Below are 11809 nucleotides of genomic sequence, written 5' to 3' on the forward strand. Positions count from 1 at the left end.
TATATATTTATTATATAAAAAATTACGCATTTATTTCAATAATAATTAAAAACGTAATCTCATTTATGACATTTAAATATAGCTGCTTTCCTTAAATGTCATATCTCCATGATTTAATTTTAAAATTATTGTGATGTATATCTATACAATAATACTCTACATTCATGTAATAACCCTAATCAAGTCATTCAAATAATATTTCATTCACGTACCTCCCCCTCCTGAGTTATTTCAAATGCACGCGCGTCCCCCTCCTCTGCTATTAACGTAATTACGTAAATTTTCTTTCTCAACGTAAATCTTTTTTGATCTGCATTGCAATTTTTTTCTCTGCTCTCGTTGTTCTTCTTTACTGCTCGTCATTCTTGTTCATTTTTTCCTCTGCTGTTCGTTGTTGTTCTTCGTTTGCTTCTTCGATCTCCATTGCATTTATCTTCTTCCCATTATTTTTCGTCTTCTTCTTCGATCCGCATAGGATTTATCTTCTTCGTGTTCAAATTTCAATAACCTATCAAAACAATGAATGCTAATTCAACTTTAAACCAGTTGAATCAGAGCGATTTGAATTATTCTTCCGAATCGAATCAAGCAGACAAGGTTTAGATTATTCAATTTTGAATTGAATTGAATGGAATAGAATTGCTAAATTCTAGACGCAGGTGTTCTAAATTGAATTGAATGGAATGGAATGCAATCTCTAAATTCTAGACGTAGGTCTTTCAAATTTGATTTTATATATACAATGTTTGGTTCATTTAGTATTGTACATTGGTTTTGTTTAGAGAGTATTTCTCGGTTCATTCTAGACGCAGGTGTTCTGAATTTTAATTTATATAATGGACAATGCTCAGTTCATTTAGTGTTATACAATGGTTTCACATTAATAATATTTTCGATTCATTCTGGAGGCAGCTGTTCCAATTCGAATTTTTATAATGGACAATGCTTGGTTCATTTACTGCTATACAATGATTTCATATTAATAATATTTTCGGTTCATTCTACAGTTTGTGTGTGTTGATGATGAACAATTTGTCCCAAAGGTTGGGATGATTTTCAAGACACTAGAAGAAGTTGGAAAGTTCTACAAAGATTATTCCAAACTTTCCGGTTTTTATACCAAAATAAGGTACATGACTCGGAAGGGAGACGAGATTAAGAATCAACTAATCGTATACAATAGAGAGAGGCTCTTGATGTTTAGGTGTTTCTGAAATTGAATACTGATAACAACATTTTTTTTTCAAATTAGCTTTATGCAATAATGCTATATACACTTTTTTCGGTTCATCTAGTGTATTAATTTTGGTTTATCTGTGTTTTTGGGGCTCTTGATGTTTGATAAATACCTTGAATCCATTCACTATGAACTTAGAACAAAACAGCAGCCCAGACAATTCCAACAGATATATACATTAACATTAGATTTTCCATTAACATTCACATATATACATTAAAGAAGAAGTGTTTGCTTTTTTAAACAAGTTAAACAAATTAGTGTTAATTACAATGAGTCAAAGAAACTACAACCTATTTACTATTTATATCGCCAGATGTGAATTTACAAAGAGGGCTTGAGAGGACAATAGATGGCTTGGGGAGTCTTATGGCTTCAGATGCCTGAATCACTTGGTCTCTTATTTTGTTAATTTTGTTCATTGACCGCTGAGCCTGATATACTTTGCTTCAACTCCCTCTCCGTCCTCCATCAAGGGTTTTGCCCAACATAAGCCCTCATCTGGGATATTATTAATCCCTAAAAAGGATACAAAAAGTAAAATCAGGCACAAGGAGTGATTGAATAAAATGTTATAAATATTCAATCAGCAAGAAAAAATTTTTCTGCATGCAAATAAACTCAAGTGAATACTTAACAATCAAGTGAATGTAAATCATCAACACCAATGAACCAAACTCCATTTATGTTTGAATAAAACGTGATAAATATTCAATCAGCAAGAAACATATTTCTGCATGCAAAAGAACTCAACTGAACACTTAACAATCAAGTGAATCTAAATCACCAACTCCAATGAACCGAACTCCTCTCATGTTTGAATAAAACGTGATAAACATTCAATCAACAAGAAAAATATTTCTACATGCAAAAGAACTCAACTGAACACTTAACAATCAAGTGAATGTAAATTACCAACTCTAATGAACCGAACTCCATTCATGTTTGAATAAAACGTGATAAACATTCAATCAGTAAGAAAAATATTTCTGCATGCAAAAGAACTCAACTGAACACTTAACAATCAAGTGAATCTAAATCACCAACTCTAATTAACCGAACTCCTTTCATGTTTGAATAAAACGTGATAAACATAATTTCATTCGTAAATCACCAACTCTAAAATATTTTTGTATGCAAATGAACTCAAGTGAACACTTAACAATCAAATGAATGTAAATCACCAACTACAATGAACCGAGTTATATATCACAGAAAGCAAATAACAACACATTTCCATTCGTATGCCCTAATTATGGAGGAAAAAAAAGGAATCAGAATAAGTCGATCTACTAAACGTACCAACTCAATCCACTAAACCTTAAATCGAATTAGGAGAAATGCGAGTTTTGCACGAAATTAAATGAACATAATAACAATAGTTTTTCTTATACCATGCGGAGTCTTTATTCTTGTTTTTGTTTATTTTTCCTTCTTCCTTCCGAAAGTTTGATGCGATTCTAGAGTAGCGGCAGTTTTTACAGAGAACAAGAACGGGGTTTGAGAGGTTTTGAGAGAGATTTGAAATTTTTTAGTAGCGGTTTCGACAGTAAAGAATGAACGTTATTTCATATTCAAGCGCGAATGATAACATTTGGGGGAGGAGTACCACGCGTGCATACACGTTTCATTTGAGATTGAATTCTTTTAATTTTGGATCTGTTTAAATGGACTTAAATAAAAAATTGTTTAAATGTGTAGTCTAACTGATATCTATATATATCTTGTATTACTACATATATCATATTAAATAAACAGGCAGAAATACATTTGTCTTTCTTAAATTATCAAAATACGATCAATTTTTTACCATGACTTCTAATATTTGTTGCGGTAATCAGATACGTTATTAGTTCTTATTGCTAGTTAGTTAAGTTCAATGAGACCTTGGCTGATTCATATATATTACACAAATAAAATATTTTAAAAAGTGTTACAAGGATACAATTTCTAAAAGAAGAAGGAAATGAAAAGAAAAATATCAATTATTATTCCTTATCTAGTTGAGTACAAATCTTGAAATTAAAGAAAAATTTGTATAATAAACTAAAAGGTGTGGAGTTGACTAAAAAATTTTTTCTAACGGAAATATTTTTTTTCTATTTTTAATACCACAGGAGTAGATCTCCAGTACTTCAGGATAACAACGAAATAATTCTCACAGAGGTGGATCTCCAGTACTTCAGGATAACAACGAAATAATGCATCGTCTGCTTATCCCAATCATTCTTTCCATCCATTATAACGAATGATATTAAAGGATCCGAGCAAAACTTAGTATGATAACATTGAGTCCCTTTTTCACTATGAAAAATTCCTGTGAATCTTATTCATGCCATTTTCTGATGAGCAGGATCCTCAATAGAGGCAAGCTCAGAGCATACTTTATGGCACTAGATAGAGGAAGAAGGAAATAATACTAGCTAAGCTTTCAGAGAGAGAAAGAAAATTTAGAACATTTTGTGAGATAGAAAAAGTGGATATATTACAATGTTTCTTGAGATCTGATTACAACTAGGGTGAGCACCTCCTTTTATAGAGGTCTCTAGATAGAAGTGATATCTTTCGAAATCTAAACAAACCTATCATACAATGCCAACTGGAGAATAAGGATAAGCCTTATCTTTTTTGGCGCTTTCTAGGCATGTGACTGAGGTCACTTTATTTCAGCACACTCATAATTATACATAGTGGGAACAATAGTGTCTTAATAAAGGGATGGTTTGAAATAGTCTTCTGGAAGGGTCCCATCTCCATCTGAAAAGGATGATGTATTTTCAGAAGCCAAGTTGATCGTTCTAAGATCCATATCCGGGTTATGTAGACAGGCAAACGGGTCTTCAGTGTTCTCTTCATTTGGATCTTGGGCATCTTGCAGATATAGGTCATATGGGTCTGAGCTTGGGCCTTCAGCATCATTGGGTATTCCTGCATCAACTCTGGTTGGGTTTGGTGGTAAGGCATACACTCTTCCACCTAGATCTTCAGAATTCAGATCTTCTTCAGTATTTCTGTTTGGAGTATGTGTAGACGTGTTGGGCTGGTCTCTTGGATCATAAATTAGAGCATAAAAAGAGTATTGTCCAAATTGATTGATTATGCCAGAAGTTATAAATCTGGACTGGAACTCTTGGAGGGTTATTGGGGGAACCTCTGTTTGGAATGGGAGTCCTTCAACTACATCCCCTTCTCCATATAAACCAGGTTGCCAAAGTTGACAAAGGTATTTGGCCAAGGCATTCAGGACTGTCTTTTCATCTGTGGGCCACATGGTAGAGTATCCAACAATATCGACTCTGTTCATTGTATGAGGATTTCTTCCAGTGAAATAACTCCTCTGCAAGGTGACAAAACAATAGAATTTCTGTTTTGCCTTAGAGGGTTTATTCCATAGTTGGTGCCTTTCAATCATGTTGTATAACATTCCTCTCCATGCTTCAAGTGGTGCATACATAGAGAATAACCGGACGAGATGAGAGTGAGCTTGAGTGCGGTTACACAGGATGTGATATACAGGAAAAAGAGGCAATATGATAGCACATGTATACATGGAAGAAAGAGCCCAGATATACCACATTATTTCCTCCGGGATAGGTCCTTGGATTATTGGTACAGTGCAAAAGGGGGTATCCATGTTGAAGTACCTTGGATTTGGATGGATCTGAGTTATGATAAGGAGCTGGTGTAGCCAGTAAAACAAGGTTTGTCTGGCTAGACTATCTATTTGGAACTCTGTCTGGGGTGTTGCTTGGAGTGGAAAAGGGCCAATCTTTCTTTTATATAGGTTCTTGTGAAGTGGGCAGTCAAGGAATGGAATGGTGTATGAGGACTTGTAGGAACTCATGGTGAAGATGTAGTGGATTGCTTTTGGGATTGATTCTATTGGTTTGGGGGGTAGTTCTTTAGTTGGCCTGGATAGAAAATCAGCAAGTGTGTTTTGGTGGCCTTTTATGTGTCTCACTTCAAATTTATAGTGGAAGAACCAATCTTTCTATCGCAAGAGTTGCGAGTCTGGTAGGATCTTTTTCTTGATCTCCAGCATTGATGGGAAAGAGGTATTATCCATTTCCACAGTGAAATGATAAGAACTGAAGTGGAAATTGAATTTTTCTATCCCTCTTTTGACAGCAGAATCTCTTTGTAAGTGGCATGGTAATGTTTTTCGGATTCTTTAAATTTTCCACTGGCATGCGCACAGTAGTGTCTTGTCCCATCAATCTCTTCAAGTAGCACAACTCCCCAGAATTCATCACTAGCATCTGTCTGCAATATTCTTTTTCCTGTGCTGGGAATCTTTAAAGGAGGGGGGTCTTGTGCTATCTTCTTCAGGGTTTTGACAGCTATGGTTTGCTCTGGTCCCCATGGTGGGGCTTCTTTTTCAAGAGTTTTGACAGCTGGCTGGTGTGTTTGGTCACATCTGGGATAAAGTCCCTGATGTAGTTGACGATTCCCAAGAATTGCTGGACTTGTTTGACTGCCATGTTCTCATTAGGGAAATTGGTTAGCCCTTTGGCAATATGTTCTCCCGGTTGGAAGAATCCATCTTCGAAAATCATCCCAAGAAATTCGATTCTTTTTTTTGCAATAGAGCTCTTTTTTGCTAATAGCATGATTCCTTGATTTTTGATGATTTGAGTGAATTGGGCCAGAAGTGTTTTGTGGGCTTCATCATCTTTCGAGAACAGTAATATATCATCGATGTAAATAAGTGTGGAGTGTAATATGGGCTCAAAGATCTTGGTCATGGCCTTCTGGAAAAGGGACGGGGCTACTTTGAGTCCAAATGGCATTACTGTCCATTGATATTGGGTTTCAGGAATACAAAATGTTGTTTTGTATCTATCCTCAGGATGTAGCCCAATTTCCCAAAAACCAGCCTTTAGATCAAACTTGCTGAATATTTTTACTCCATTTAACCTCTGTGTAGTAACTGAGATTTTTGGTAGAGGAAACTTGTCATCTTGTAAGAAGACATTAAGTGGCTTATAATCAATGACAAGCCTCTTCTTTCCTCTATTTTGCTCGGCTCTTTTTTTAACATAGAATGCTTGACATGGCCAGTTAGAATTTGTTGGTTCAATGAGTCCTTGAACAAGAAGGGCTGCACATTCAGCTCTTGCCAACTTTAGATCTTCAGGATTCATTCCTGAATGCGTGGCCTTTGTAGGGTTGATATCTTCATTCTTTTTGAAAGGGAGGCGAACATAAAATTCCAGATTCTCCCACAAAGGTGCAGGGTGATTGAATTGGTCATGACTGTCACAACAGGCACTAATGAGTAGTTGTTGGATCTCCCTATATTCTTCTGGAACTTCTTGGATTTCAAAAATGCTTTGCATCCCCGCAAAAGGTAAAAACTGCCCTTTGTAAGTTAGGCTAGTGGGTTTGATATGCAATCCATAAGTCCGGAAGAATGCATCAAAGCTAAATAGAACATCTTTATCTGGGAGATAGCTTCCCAGTACCCTAAGCCAAGTGGTTTGGCCTACAAATATTTCCAAACCAATGGGTTTTTTGGAAATAAGATTGATGGTGAAGATTTCACTGTTAGCTGCTGTGAACCTTTTAGAAAAAGGTGCCCACATTTCTTTTGGCAAGACATGAGGTCTTAGGACAGTGGCGCAAGATCCAGTATCCATCAGTGCAACAGCCTTTGTTGGTTGGTCATAGACGGATGTCTTGACCTTTAAGTCAAAATGAGGTCGAGGAGTACCGTCAATCTGTTTCATCCCGAAGGAGCCAAGGTATCCAAGTTCTTCTTCTGGGAAATTTGATCCTTTAGGAATTTTTGTAGTAATGGATGCTATGGGTGGTGCAAAGGAGGATATAGAAAAGATTGATCTCTTTGGTGGGAGATCCTCTTCTGAATCAGAATCTTGGAAAACATATTCAGTTTCTCCATCTTTAACTTCCTGTTCTTCAAGTACTGATTCAAGATCTTCTCCGTCTCCAATGGAAGCTGCATCCATTAATGATTGAAGCATTTTTATCTCCTTTTTTGTCTTATGGGGACATGACTTAGCAAAATGTCCTTGTTTTTCACAGATGAAATATCTGTTTGACTTAGTTTGGGGCTTCCTTCGCTTGAAATAATGGTATTTCTGCTTTCTTCTTCCCCTTCTAAATGCCTTTTGATGAAAGGCTTTAGCTGGCGATTGCCAATGGGTCTTTTTCTTTGGCTTGCATTCACACATGCTTGGCTCCTTGCATTTGATCTTTAAATAAGACTTATTACATGCTCCTTTGAGTTTGCTCGAATTTTTGCTGAGATGTTTGAACATTTGTTGTTGTTCACACAGTTTGTCAAGAGCGGCTAGAGCCAGTTGGTATATTTCTCCAATGGTAGTGGTAGCCACTTCTTTGTAGGGATGGAAAAAGGCCAGGCGGCCTGCTAGGGGCCTGCAGCCTGGCCTGTGTTTAGTCTGGCCTGGCCTGGCCTGTTATAAAATAGGCACAGGCTCAGGCTGTTATAAAGGCCTTATTATGTTAATAGGCCAGGCCCAGGCTCACTAATTAGCCTGGCCTGACCTGTCAGGCCTGTCTGCGCCTTTTAATACATAATTATATATAAATAATTTTTTATTATTAACAAAATAATTAAATCTTTTAAATTTACTATATTTAATTATAGATAATTTTGTATATTTTAAATACTTTAAAGTTTAAAAATTCTAATAAATATTAAATATGACATTTTATATATAAATATGTTTATTAAAAAAATTTTAAATAAAATTTTTATTTTTGTAAAAAAAAAAAATTAGCAGGCCTTTTAACAGGGTTCAAGCCAGGTCAAGCTGAATATCAGGCCAGGCTTAATACTTTGAAAAAAGCCTATAGCAGGCTGCAGGCCAGGCTCAAGCCAATCAACTACATGACAGACCAGGCCTGTTAAGAGCAAAGCCTGGCCTGGCCTGGCCTATTTTCACCCCTACTTCTTTGTGAAGAGCCATCATCATCCGGTGTAACTTAGGCTGGAGTTCATCTGGCAAGGATGCGATAAAGACTTGTTTAAGTGGCGGATTATTATTTTCTCCAAGAGGATAATATTTAGCAGCCATTTTCTTGTAGTGTTTCTCCAAGTCTTTTCTGTTGAGTGAACAACACTTCATCTCAAAATATTCTTGAGAATTCCTCTTCTGAATGATTGTAATGTCTCCCAGGAATTCTTGGTGTATTATTCCTAGAAACTGTGAAGAGTTGCCATTGATAAGATGGAGTCTTTCATACTCAGAAAGATTAGTCGCCCATTCTCGGAGATTGCCAGTCATCCGATTTATGAAGTTTACAAGGACTTGTCTGCTAGTGAGGTTTGGGTTGGCCATGGTGGTCTCAATCCAAGCACTAAATTCATTTAACCTTCCTCTGTACTTTGCTGGTGGGATATCATCAAAGGTGAACCATTTGTTAGAAGTTTTAACTTTAAAGGACCTTGTCTGTGTATGGCTAGATGAAGCTGTTGGTTCATATCTTTCAGAGGTTATTTCTTCCTCTTCTTCTTCTTTTACGGGGTTGACCATGGCTATTGCTGAAAGATCTGCTTTGTAGTCTTCTTCAGACCAGTCATCTGTCCCTTCACTGGTTTCAGCAGTCCCATCCTCAGATTCTTCAGTGATTTCTTCACTGTGTGATTGATTGTCCAAAGAGATCATATTAATTGATCGACCTAGAGCAGGCGACCCTTTTTTGATGCCTTTATCTTTTGTAGGAACATTTTCTTCTCTGAAAAAATTTTCAGGTTTCCAAGGAGGATGAGGCTTGGGTTGACAAGGAGGCTGAGACTGGGATGAATAACTCTGCCCTTGGGGAGAGATGAATTTTTGGTGTTTGCTTGTCTGGCTAAATGGTAGGTGGATTTGAAAATGGAATCATAATCTGGAATTTATGGTGGTGAATATGTGGGAGGGAACAAAACAGGCGAATATGAAGGATATGGTTTAGGATACATGGATAATGGGTCTATAGCCAGTGCTTGGGATACAGCTGCTTTGCTTTTGTCCATCTCGATTTGTCGAAGTTGAGCTTTGACTTGGTCTAGCTCTCTATTTTTTTTGTGAAATTCTGGGCTAAAGTATCTACTGTCAATATAGGTCTTGAGTTCTTAATCAAGTTGGAAAGCTTGCGTAGATAGTCGCTTTCTGAGTTCAGCAACCTGTTCTGCCACGGAGCCTATTTGTGCTGAAAGACCTTCAGTTTTTTCTACAAGAGTGTCGAGGGTGTGATCAATTCGGAGTAAGACTTTATTTTGGCTGACTGCATTGTCTGTATGCCAATTAAGTACTTCCTCCTGAGGAGTTGTTGCTTGGTATCCATGTGGAGTAATTCCTTGAGGAATCACATAAGGTCTTCTAGTGATTTTCTTTTCATCAGTCTGGGTTACCAGAGGTGGGAATTCCTTCTCATAAGATTTGAGAGTGGCAATGCATGGGATAGTATTGGCTCACTGATAAGGATAATTAATAGAGCCTTTTCTGGACAATCTTGTTTTCTTGAGCATTGGTCTCTTTTTGGCCATTGGAGCTGCTCTATCATTATCAGGAGGCTCAGGTCTTTTAAAGGAGCAAGGGGTAGGAAATAACTTCTTTTTCCTATTCCTTCGTCTTTTAGCATAATCCTCATCATTAGTGTCACTCCATTGGTTAACACATTCACAATCAGAATCACACATAGAGGGATCAACATCCAAATGAAGTGGCCATTTATATGAGAAACATAAACAGGTTTTCGGTTCTCATAAAAATGTACAGTGGTCACCATTCCATCACTATTATGCATAATAGTTGGTGGTGCTGTAGTATGAACATCAACTTGTTCTTTCGGAAAAGCTTTCTCATAATCAGTAATCCATTCCAATGGAATGATAGAAGAAAGTTCATTAGTGGTGATCATTCTTGAAATGTTTACGATTGCCGGTCCTCTTGCATTATCTGTGAACATGAATAATGCTTCTCCTGTAGTGTTTGGGAGATTGAGATCAAGAGCATGATCTTGCACTCTATAGAGGATTTGATGGTACAAGGTGGCTTGTTCAGCATTAGAATCTTGAATCACTCCAACTAACTGAATCTGGATCTTTAGCCTTTGACATATCGTTGGGTCTGAGAGTCTCATGGTGAAATTAGGGACAATAGTGAGGATGACACTTCCATTTGAGAGTATAGTTACTAATGCTCCTATCAATGCATGTTAGTATTATTTTCTATTTCTAAAAGGTGTGGAATTGACTAAAAATCATCCACTTTTTTTTTCTCTTTCTTCTTTTTTATTTCTTTTTTCTCCATTTCCATCCTTCCATCCATACATTACATGTTAGGTGGAGTGCTTTGTTTATTAAAAATAGTAGTGCGTGTAACTTATTTTTTTTTCTTTATTATTATGTGATGTCTATCTGCAATAAAAAATATTTACTTTGGTATAATAATTAATTTATACGTACTGATATGATAAATAAAATAAACAAATAAAAAATTAGTACGTAATTAAATCTTAATCTAATAATCTGGAAAAAAATTTAAAAAGACTATGCATCGATCAATCTATCAATTTCCAGTTCATTCCACCTTGCATTCTTTACTTCTTCAAGACTTAAGCTCACAAATCACAAATTCTGCAAGTCCAACATCACCATTATCACCATCCATAATAATAAAATTAATTATATCTTAATCATTTGTAGAAACACAATAACAAAGTAATATTTAAATTCAAACCCTACGTCCAATTAGGACACCCCAAATAAGTGAAATAACCCTCCTCACTTTAAAAAATTCAATTTTTCATATATCAATTTAGATTCAAAACCTAATTACATAGTTTTTTTTTTTGTATTTTTAATTTTATTTTTCCCTCTAACTCAAACCCTAAAGTGAAAAGAAAAATAAGTTTCTCAAATTCATGGTCACATATGGAGCACCAAATTTTTAAAGAATCCCAATTTCTAGAAGGACTTCCACCCGCCTAAGAATCTTTTTACTGTCATATAACAATTGCCGCCGAAGCACACGACGGCCTCCACTTCTAGTAGTTCATGATCGCCGATAGCATGAAACACATGGCAATGTTCCCTATTGATACTGTCCAAACCCACATGCAAGCCATGGGCTCCTGTCCATCGGTTGCTGAAGGAAAAGATGAACAAATTTTCAATTTATTTTTTGAAAAATTGGTTTTGTTTTAGTTTTTGGTTGAGATTATTAGATCATATTAAGATTGATTTTAATTTTTTCTATTATAAAAGGGTATTTTGGTCACAATAATAAAAAAATATTTTTTAATTTTTTAACAAAATTAATTATAAGAATATATATGTTTATTTATAATTACTTATCACTTAAAATAAAAAAATTGATAGCTACATAGTTGGTTAGGTTTTATAAGCTATAAATATAGCTATTATGTATTCAGCAAGGTAGTAATCATATTTTTATTCAATAATACAAACACATGTTTCTAACTTTCTATTCATAATCTCTTTACACAAATCTCTTTCTATTCATAATCTATCGATCTTGAGTTAATTTTTCTTTCTTCTTTCTTTTACCAAATAGCTACTATCATTTCAATTCTAGTTTC

The sequence above is a fragment of the Arachis ipaensis genome, chromosome B04 (assembly GCF_000816755.2).
Source record: "Arachis ipaensis cultivar K30076 chromosome B04, Araip1.1, whole genome shotgun sequence".
NCBI lineage: Eukaryota > Viridiplantae > Streptophyta > Magnoliopsida > Fabales > Fabaceae > Arachis > Arachis ipaensis.